We start from the raw sequence: 9,761 nt of genomic DNA, 5'->3' as shown, positions 1-9,761 counted from the left end.
CCTATGTTTGCAGACGGAGTCTTTGCCACTTAAGCAACTCAAGCTGCAGAACCGAAGAGGCTTCAAGTGGCTTCCAAGGCAGAGCAAAGGGGGCTCAGGCCGGGTTGGGGCAGCCACCGCATGATCAGTGGAAAAGTGGGGCTCGAGGTCAGTGGGTGGGGTGGCACCCACTGTCCTCATGCTGGAGCCCCGCACCTCTCCTCACGAGGAGGGGACCCGCCCTCGGCAGTGTGACCTCATCCTAACTAATCCATTGGCAGCAGCGCAATCTCCAAATAAGGTTCCATTCTGAGAGTCTGGGCTTGGGGCGTCACCATGTCCCAGCTCCTTGCTTTAGGATCTGCTCCTGCATGGCTCGGGGCCGGCTCCGTCCCACACTGCCCGGGTGGCCCCAGGCCCCCTCCGGCGCCCTGTGGCTAAAGCCTTCCTTGTCTCAGAAGCTCCATGGAGACAGGGTGCCCTCTCATTCGGACTGCTGTGCCCTGGGTGCAGGCACACAGCAGGCGCATAATCGGTGCATAATCAGCGTAGCCACATGAACTGAAGACTCCTCCGGGTGGAAGACCCCTGTGAACCAGCTCCCAGGGGCACATGACTTCTCTGGGGACGCGGCTCAGTTGTGGGCTGTGGTGCCCGGCCCCCCTCCCTAGCGGTCCTGCAGCGTCCAGAGGCTCTCCCTGTGGCCAGAGATGTGGTGGGAAGCTGCCGCAGCTGACCACAGCGTCCTCACCTCCGCACGGGGCTCGGCCCACTGGAGACTCCCCCCGGATCCTGAAACTCAGTCGGGCCCCGTGATCCTTCCAGCAACTTCTCTTCTGCTTATGTTTCTGTTGCTTATAACCAGATGTGGTGGGTTGAATCGGGTCCCCTTGATTCCAACCCACATTCCTGGGGCTGTTACCTTTAAGTGAGCTGGATCTTTAGCCATAGGACTGGAGGCCCCATAAAGAGAAGGTACCAGAAGCAGGGGTGGTGACGGTCACAGGGAGCAGCCGGAGCCTGCGGAACTGGAGGGGCAGAAAGGAGAGGACGTTGCCAGGTGCCGGGAGGTGGTGAGCAGGATGTGGGGTCCCAGGAGAGCTGGGGCTGCCAGTGCCTTGCTCGGGATGACCATGGCCTCTGGATTGCAAACCGATCAACGCTTCCCGTGCGGTGTCTGTGACACGGTATTGGTGACAGCAGCTCCGGCCAACGAAGGTAGTTTTGGGTTCTGGAAAGTGGGTGCTGCTATCACAAATACCTAAAAATGTGGACGTGGCTTTGGAGTTGGTTCGTGGGTAGAGGCTGGAAGAATTTTGAGGCACGTGGCGGAAAATCCCTGGATCGCTCTGAAGAGACAGTCGGTGGAGAGAGTGTTTGTTTCTTTGGTTTGCTAAAGCTACCGGAAACGCGGTGTACCAGAAATGGGTTGGCTTTGACAATGGGGATTAATCAGCTTACAAATGTACAGTTCTAAGGCTATAAACATGTGGCATCAAGAGGAAAAGCCCTTCTCTGAGGGCAGGCTGCTGGCATCTGGACACTTCCGTTACCTGGGAAGGCACATGGCCAGCATCTGCTGGTCCTTTGGTCCCAGGATTCGTTGCTTCAGCTTCTGATTCCAGTGGCTTCCTCTCTGGAAGCATCTGTGGGTCGACTCTTAACACCTCGGGGGCTTTTCTCCCTCTGCGAGCTCTCTCTCTGCATTTCTGTCTGCACGCTCTTGGCTTTTTTTCTGACTTCTGTGAATGGGCAGGATCACATCTCAATTGAAAGAACCTGACCAAAAGCTTCCGCCCACCGCAGTTCGGACCCCACAGGGATGGATGAAAACCGCACAGATCTGCTGGGGTTCACGACAGCTGCAAACCAGCCCAGGGTTATTAGTGGCAGATGCGGTGAGAGCTCGGGAATTGGTGAGTGCTGTAGAGGAAGTTTCTGTCATTTCAAAGAATATATAACTCGCCACAAGCAGGATGTTGGTAGAAATACGATGCTCCTTGCTTGCAGGGAGGCCTTAGAAGGAATGACGAATGTGTGGCTGGAAGCTGGTGGAAAGGCGATCCGTGTCATAAAGTAGCAGAGAATTTGGCAAAATTGTGTTCTGACACTGGACAGAACTTGCAGCGAACTTGAATAGTTTGCTGAGGACATTTCCAAGCTCATTGTGGAAAGTGTGGCCTGTGGAAAGTTCTCCTTGCTGCTTATAGTAAAAACAGGAAAGGAATAGCTGAGGACTGAACTCTTGGGCACGAAGGAACCAGCAGTGGAAGATCTGGAAAATTCTCGGTCTTTCCAGAGAGCATGCTCTGAGACCAAGGGTGGAAGCGGCTTTTTCAGGGCCCTCCTTGAACTCCGGGTGGCAGGTTCCCGGGGGAGCAGAGCTCTCGTGAGGGTGCAGCTGGGCAGACACAATCGCACAAGTCAACTCAGAAGTCTAAATTGGAAGCCTGTGCATCCTGGAAGGCTCTGTAAAAAATCCTTTTGTCTGGTGATTTGGGGCCTCTTGAAGTACACGTAAAACTGAAAAGGTTTTGAGAATTTTGCAGGAGCAGCTGAACTGCTAACCTGGAGGAGGAAAGACGAAATGAAGGGACACCGGTCTCAAGGGCAGAGACACGGAAGCCGCGTTCTGGACGACAGAGGCCAGCTTCGGCCAAGCCGCCAGGTCGGGTGGGATTTCCACCCCAGCACGTGGGGAGGGCAGGCTGGGGGTCCCAGCATTAGGGAGGGGGCAGCCACCACCCCAACATGCGGAGGTGAGGGGGGGTGCGCCTGGCCCCTGGGGACGGGGCGGGCTGGGTTCCGCAAAGGTGCTTGGGGAAGGTGTGGCCACCATTCCTGCAGCCCGAGGCCAGAGCTTGTGTCCGCGGGTGACTCAGGCGTGCCCTGAGGGAATTTGCCCTGCCACGCTTCAGCCTCACTTGGCCTCTGCTTTCCTTCCAATCTCTCCCTTCTGGAAAGGGAATTCTTACCCCGTGCCTGTCCCGGCATCGTACCTTGGAGGCAGGTCACCTGATTCCTAATTCTCACAGGTCTCTACGTCCGGGGGGAGAAATCTGCCTCCGGACGGACCCCACCGGGACTGCTTTGGGAGGTGATGTGCTCCTGAGAGTTGTTACTCTTACGGCTTTGGGGCTCTTGGAATGGGGTGAATACATTTTGCACATGGGAACAACATGTCTTTCAGGGGCTCAGAGGAGGTACAAGAGTGGGGCGCCTTCTGAAAAGCGGGGCTGTTGCGGTGAGACGTGGCTGGGCTGGGGCGTGGGGTAGAGGGACCCCTCGTTCCCGCAGACAGTTGGGGAGGAGGGGGGAGCCCCTACCTCCCAGGACCTGGGACATGTCAGGCGGCTGCTGGGAGCTGGGGCTTCGGGGACAGAGTGGTGTGCCTGAGGGAGAGGCTGAGAACACAGAAGCAGGACTTTCCCTGAGGCTCCCTCTGCCCTCTCAGCCTGACCAAGCTGCCTTCCCTCAAGGGGCCCCATGGTGCTCCCTTCCTTAGGGGGCAGCAGCACAGCCAGGAACCCTCCTGCCCACCATCACGACCGGACCCCACCCCAAAGCCGAGCCCCGCTGGGGCAGGTGGCACTGGCCTCCACGCCGACGCAGCCGCCCTGCTTTCAGAAGTGCAGGAGTGGGGTGCTGGGGTAGCGTGCGGGGTGGTGGATTTGGGGGACCTGGGACAAGCAAGGCCACGCATAGTTTCAGTCTGTCGATGTGGGTGCACAAACCGGGGGTTCCGGAGAGAGGAAAGGGCCCAGCTGGGTACTGGAAGCCCCTCCGAGGCTGGCTCATGAGGACGCGGACCCCTAGGTCTGGCCACCTGAGGCACAGCCCCGACTTGCCACAGTGGATGAGGGGCAGATGCCCCAAGGATGGGCCACACCCCCTTCCGTGAGGCCTGTACCCCGCGAAGCTGTCTCTTCTGGGGTGCAGTGCCGTGGTTCCAGCCCAACCTTGGCAAAAAGGTCCCTGATGTTGGGATTGTGCAGGGCCTCTGGCCAGCTGCCAAGTTCCCCTCTCCTGTCCCTTGAGGCAGCGGGAGCTCTCAGGCCAGTGCCCCCCACATGCAGCCCGTTCTCAGCACCCCTGGCCTCCCTGGTGCCACTGCACTTATCCGCCCAGGTCGCTGACTGTCTGTCCAAAGTCCCAGCCTCTGCACTGGCCCCATGGACCTTGGACAACCCCGCACAGTGCCGAGTTCTGCCCTCAGTGGGGAGGAGCTGCCTCCTCTGCCTTCACCCAGTGGAGCTGTGTGTATATGTGTGTGTGTGTGAGCCCTCCCAGTGGGAGCTATATCTGGCAGAGCCAGTACAAGGTGTGAAAGCCCCCCTCTGCATGGCCCAGTGGGGTCGTGTGCTCCTGAGGCCTGTGTGCAGGGGTGGGGGGTGGCAGCAGGGAGGAGGAGGCACACGGAGCTCTGGGCCACCTGCTCATGAAATTTTGCATTTTCCTTCCAACCTGCTTGCACCTGATGCAGCTGCACACGCCCAGCCTGACGGCTGTGAATTGACAACTTTCAGTTATCATGGGGTCCCGGGACCCCTGGTCTCCTGGCTTCCCTGCCCCTTGGTCAGGTGACCGGTCACTTGCCAGAAGAGGGCATGGGTCTGCCTTGAAGCCTTTGGGGTTTGTACCAGGATCCTCCTTGTGGGATGTTCTAGTTTGCTAGCTGCCAGAATGCAATACACCAGAAATGGAATGGCTTTTAAAAAGGGGAATTTAATGAGTTGCTAGTTTACAGTTCTAAGGTCAAGAAAATGTCCCAATTAAAACAAATCTATAGAAATGTCCAATCAAAGGCATCCAGGGAAAGATACCTTGGTTCAAGAAGGCTGATGAAGTTCAGGGTTTCTCTCTCAAGTGAGAAGACACATGGTGAACACAGTCAGGGTTTCTCATCTGGAAGGGCACATGGCGAACACTGTCAGGGTTTCTCTCTCGGCTGGAAGGGCACATGGTGAACACAGCATCATCTGCTAGCTTCCTCTTCTGGCTTCTTGTTTCATGAAGCTCCCCGGGAGGCGTTTTCCTTTTTCACCTCCAAAGGTCGCTGGCTGGTGGACTCTCTGCTTCTCGTGGCTATGTCATTCTCTGCTCTCTAAGAATCTCCTACTTTCTCCAAAATGTTTCCTCTTTTATAGGATTCCAATAAACTAATTAACATGTCTCCCCTAATCCATCTTAACAACCACTCTTGATTGAGTCACATCTCCAGGGAGAAGATGTAATTACAGTTTCAAACATGCAATACTGAATAGGGATTAGAAGAAACAGCTGCCTTTACAAAATGGGATTAGGATTAACACATGGCTTTTCTAGGGTCCATACATCCTTTCAAAGCAGCACAGGGGGTTTGACCTGATTCCTATTTGCCGAGGACACTGGAATCCAATGAGGGTGGCCATGTCCCAGGAACGGGCTGAGTTCCCCTGAGGCCTGGGCCAGCTGCGGAGCCTTCCCTTTGCTCTGAGACCTGCTCAGAGGAGTCGAGGTCCCTCAGGAAATAGCCTGGCAGCCTGTAAAGAAATGCATCAAGCTTGTATCACCCATGTTTGCTGCTAGTAACAGTGGCTTACACAAATTGGGGTTTTGTCTTCTTCCCTAAAATGAGTCCATTAGGGGTCATTTTTGTCTGGATAAGCTGCTCCTCAAAGTCATCTGAGTTTCAGGCTCTGTCTGTTTCTGACCCACCAGCCATACGCTTAGCTTCAACCCTCATGTTGAGAAGGTGGCTGATGGGGCTCCAGCTGTTATTTCTGCTTACCAGACACGGAGAAGGAGAAGGTCAAGTGCCAAAGGGACCCTCCCTCCAGCTGTGTCTCTCCCAATATGTGAAACGGAATAACCCCATGGGGGCAGTTTGGCAGTCCCAACCAAAATCACAAGTGCCTCCAGCCTTTGACCCCGGGCAATTCAGGGGCTTTTCCCCTGCAGACACACCCATCCTCTTAGCTAAGATATTTGCACAGAATTATTCACTGCAGCACGAGTGGTTCCATTGGCCATCAGCAGGGGGCCAGCTAAGCAAACCGAGGTTCAGTCACACTGCCAAATACAGGGCAGCACTGAAAAGGAAGGGACCCACTCTCGGGTCCTGCTGTGGGGAGGCCTCTAGGACATGGGGCTTGGAGGAGGAAGCGCACAGCAGGGGCACAGGATGCGACTTTCCCTGTAGGAAAAGGAAATATGTATTTGTAGCCACATAGAAAAGCACAAAAGGATTTGTGACTGTAGTTTTCATTTAGGCTCACCACCCAGAGTTGAAATTGCTGAAGGCAAAGGGGAGTGTGGGTGTCAAATGAGCAGATAGAAGTTTCCGGAGCAGCTCCTTTTTTGGTACACTTGTGGACTTTTCTCCCTGCATTGGCATGTGAATGTCTCCCCAAAGTATCCAGGAGTGGATCCTGAGGAAGGATGGTGAGGGTGTACTGCTGTCCCAGAGGTGTGAAAGGAAAGCACCCTCGTGTTTTCTTTTATGGGAAGGGAGGGAAAGTGCTCTCTGTCTCCGGGCTGCTTCCCAGCGATTCCTGGAGTGGACCCGAAGTGGCCTGGTTGAGCTCCACTAGATTCCTGCACCTACCACGGCCCAGAGCTCCCAGGCTCCAGCTCCACTGGAGGGCTGAATGGGGCATCACAGGACCCTAGCACCCAGCTCAAGTCCTAGCAGGTGGCACTGGCATCATTAGACCTGCTCTGGGACCCCCCAATGCCACTCTGTCCACAGCAGGAAGGGTGAGGCATAGCCTTTTCATAGTGCTGGCAGCTCCTCTGACCAGACCCATGGTGCCCAGGGACAAGTGTCAGCTCAGACCCTCCTGTCCAGACCCCGCCACCCACACAGCCTTCCTTGTAAATGACTCCAGGCCCCTGGGGGAAGCTGAGGGAAGTCTTGAAGTCTGATCTTGAGGAGTCCTTCCTGGGGAGACCTGGCACCCCTTCAGTTCAGGGGTCTGTGTCTATGGCTGACCGGGTCTGGGGGCTGCAGTGAGGCCACCTGGGGCTGCCCGTCCGTCCTGGTCTTGGACCCTAGGGCTGATGGGATGGGAGCAGAGACCCCTGAGCCCCACAGCCCTCCCCCTGCCTCTGCAGCTGTTCACTGTTAATGGGTTGATCGTGTCCCAAGAAGGATGTATTCAGTCCTAATGCCCCAGTCCTGAATGTGACCCTACTCAGAGGTGAGATTTTGAAGGTGCTGTTAGTTAAGAGGGGGTGGGCGAGGATGGGTTCTGGCATCCTGGTAAGGCCATGACACTGGACACAGACAGACAGACCGAGAAGATGACTATGGGACCAAGGCAGAGACTAAGTTATGCCACAAGCCAAAGACCAGCCCCCTGAACCTGCAGACTTGGGGGGAACGTGGCCTGATCACCTGGTCTGGGTTCCAGGCCCCAGGAGCCGGGGACAGCAAACCTGTTGACTTGATGTCCTTCCTCGCATCTACCCTGGGGTGCCCTGGGGACTCAGATTGGCCGCCCCTTGGTCCTGTCAGGGCCACTGCTGTCTGGGGGCCTGGTGGGGCAGGTCTGCCACTGCCCTCCCTGGGTCTGGGGGCAGCAAGGCCCCCCTCAGCCGCCTCCCCACACCCAGCGTACCTCAGTGCCCCCACCCTCAGGCCCGCCCTGGGCACAGGCCCTGGCACGAGCGCCAGAGGGAGCACGCGGACCTCCCGCTGGGAGGACCTGACTAGACGCTGCCGGCCCTTCATGCAGCGGGTCAGGGTGGGCCGTGGCCAAGCCCCCGCCCCTGCCAGACTTCCCAGCCAGACCCACCTGCGGAGGCCCAGGAGGGGTGCGGACTCCAGGAACCCCCAGTGAGAAACCCGGGACACTGCAACTGTTGCCTGGGTAGAGGGGCCCCAGGAGGGGGGATGTGGGGGGGGAAAGACCCCCCCCAATGCCTCTCCTGGCACCTCCCTCCCCACCCACTGCAGTCATGCAACTGCCGCCTGGTCAGGTCTTGGAGAGAATTTCCCACCCTACAAAGGTCCAGATGGGTGGGCTGCAGTGGACAGTGGGTGAGGGCCCTGTGGGGCCCGGGGCCCTGCCCTCCCCTCCAGACTGGGGGCAGACAATTCTTGGGGCGGCCTCCCCTCGACGGGCCTTCTCCCCAAGGCGGGGCGCAGGCGGGGTGCCGGGTCAGCCAAGGGGTCCCCGGGGGGGAGAGGCGAGGGCGGGGAGAGGTAAAGGGATGCTGGGGTGGGGGAGGCCCCAGAGTGGGGCTGGGGGAGGAGACGCCCTGGAGGGGGCGCGGAGCTGGTCTCCGGAAAGGCGGGGCCAAGGGCTTGGAGGTTCATAAAAGAGGCTGAGAAAAGCAGCCCTGAGACTTGGGATGGGGGGGGTGCGGAGGGAAGGGGATACTTCAGCAGTATAAAGATGACGCTGCTGAAGGAAGAGGAGAAAGGTTTGAAGGGTGGACATGGCCACCGGGGTGGGGGGGGGGCATGTGTCCCTGGCTGGGGCCCCGAGAGTGGCCCTATAGCACACAGGGGGGACGCCCCTACACGCTCCCACCCAGGCCCCTTCCCCCCAGTCCCCCTAGCCGCCCCCCGACCTGACCCTGAGCCAAGTGGCCTCAGCTCTTACAGCAGGGCCTTGTGGGGACAGGAAGGACAGGTGACAAAGGACCCACGTGGGAGGCACAGCCGGGACCCCAGAAATGGGCAGGAGGGTTTCCCCCAGGGCCAGGGAGGCAGGAGGCTGACAGCTGTAATGGGCATCCAACATAATACCAAAAATGCAATAAATGACTTAAAACCAGCAAAAGAAAATGTGATTTATCCACAGGAAAGCAGAAGATGCAAAAAGAAGTAAGAATAAAAAGTAAGGAGTAAAGTATATGAAATAAGATGGCGGAAATAAATTCAAGTGTGACAGTGGATGCGATATATGTAAATGGCCACGTTCGCCGACTAAAAGGGATTCTTAGGTTGGGTTTAAAGTAAAAGAACAAATACACTCCAACAACTTGTGGTCTAGAAGAGACCATCTTAAGACAAAAAAGACCGTATGGGCTGAAAGAAAGCAACCCTAATCTCGGGTAAGTGGACTGCAGCCCACAGCAGCGCCTCGGAAATGCGGGGACAACATCCAGCAACGATGCCCACATCTCAGCAACCGGCAGCTCGGAAGACAGGACAACTGGGGACTTGAGCAGGAGGTGAACTCTTCTGACGTGTGGATTCCTGGGGACTGGATGGCCACATCACAGACGGCTCACACACCTGTGGGGCCCGCAGGGAGGGGCTTGGCCACTTCCTGAGCCTCAGAGAAGCCTAAGAATGCCCCAGATGGTCACGACTGCACAGAGCGTCCTCTGCCGAAAGTGCAACGCAATTGACGATGGACAACAAATCCCATGAAGCTCAGACTTCTTTCTTCCCTCGCAGACCCCACCCCCACCCCACATCGGGGCCCCAGGCACGTGGGCGCCCCCTGCAGGCGAAACTGCGCGGGGAGCGGCCCTGTGTCCACGGGACGCTGTCCACTTGCCTCGGCCATGGCCGTTCCCCTCCGAGGCCAGGACACGGGTGAAGCGTGGCCCGGGCTGCTCCACGGGGGGCTGCAGAACCACCGAAAGGGGCTCCCCTCCAGTCCGCTCACTTCCCCTCCAGCCTGCTCACCCCATACTCTGTTTTTCTGACAGAGTAAGGAGAGTCCACATAATGTAGGATCTAAACCATGGGTCTCTTCGCAGCATCAGCCCAGCCTGTGTTCTAAGAACACATCCCACATGCTTAGAAGCGAAATGAGTTACAGATAACCCTTAAGTTAAAA

This window comes from Tamandua tetradactyla, chromosome 6 (genome assembly GCF_023851605.1).
Source record: "Tamandua tetradactyla isolate mTamTet1 chromosome 6, mTamTet1.pri, whole genome shotgun sequence".
Classification (NCBI taxonomy): Eukaryota; Metazoa; Chordata; class Mammalia; order Pilosa; family Myrmecophagidae; genus Tamandua; species Tamandua tetradactyla.
The sequence above is the reverse complement of the archived record's forward strand: the minus strand, read 5'-3'. Positions refer to the sequence as shown.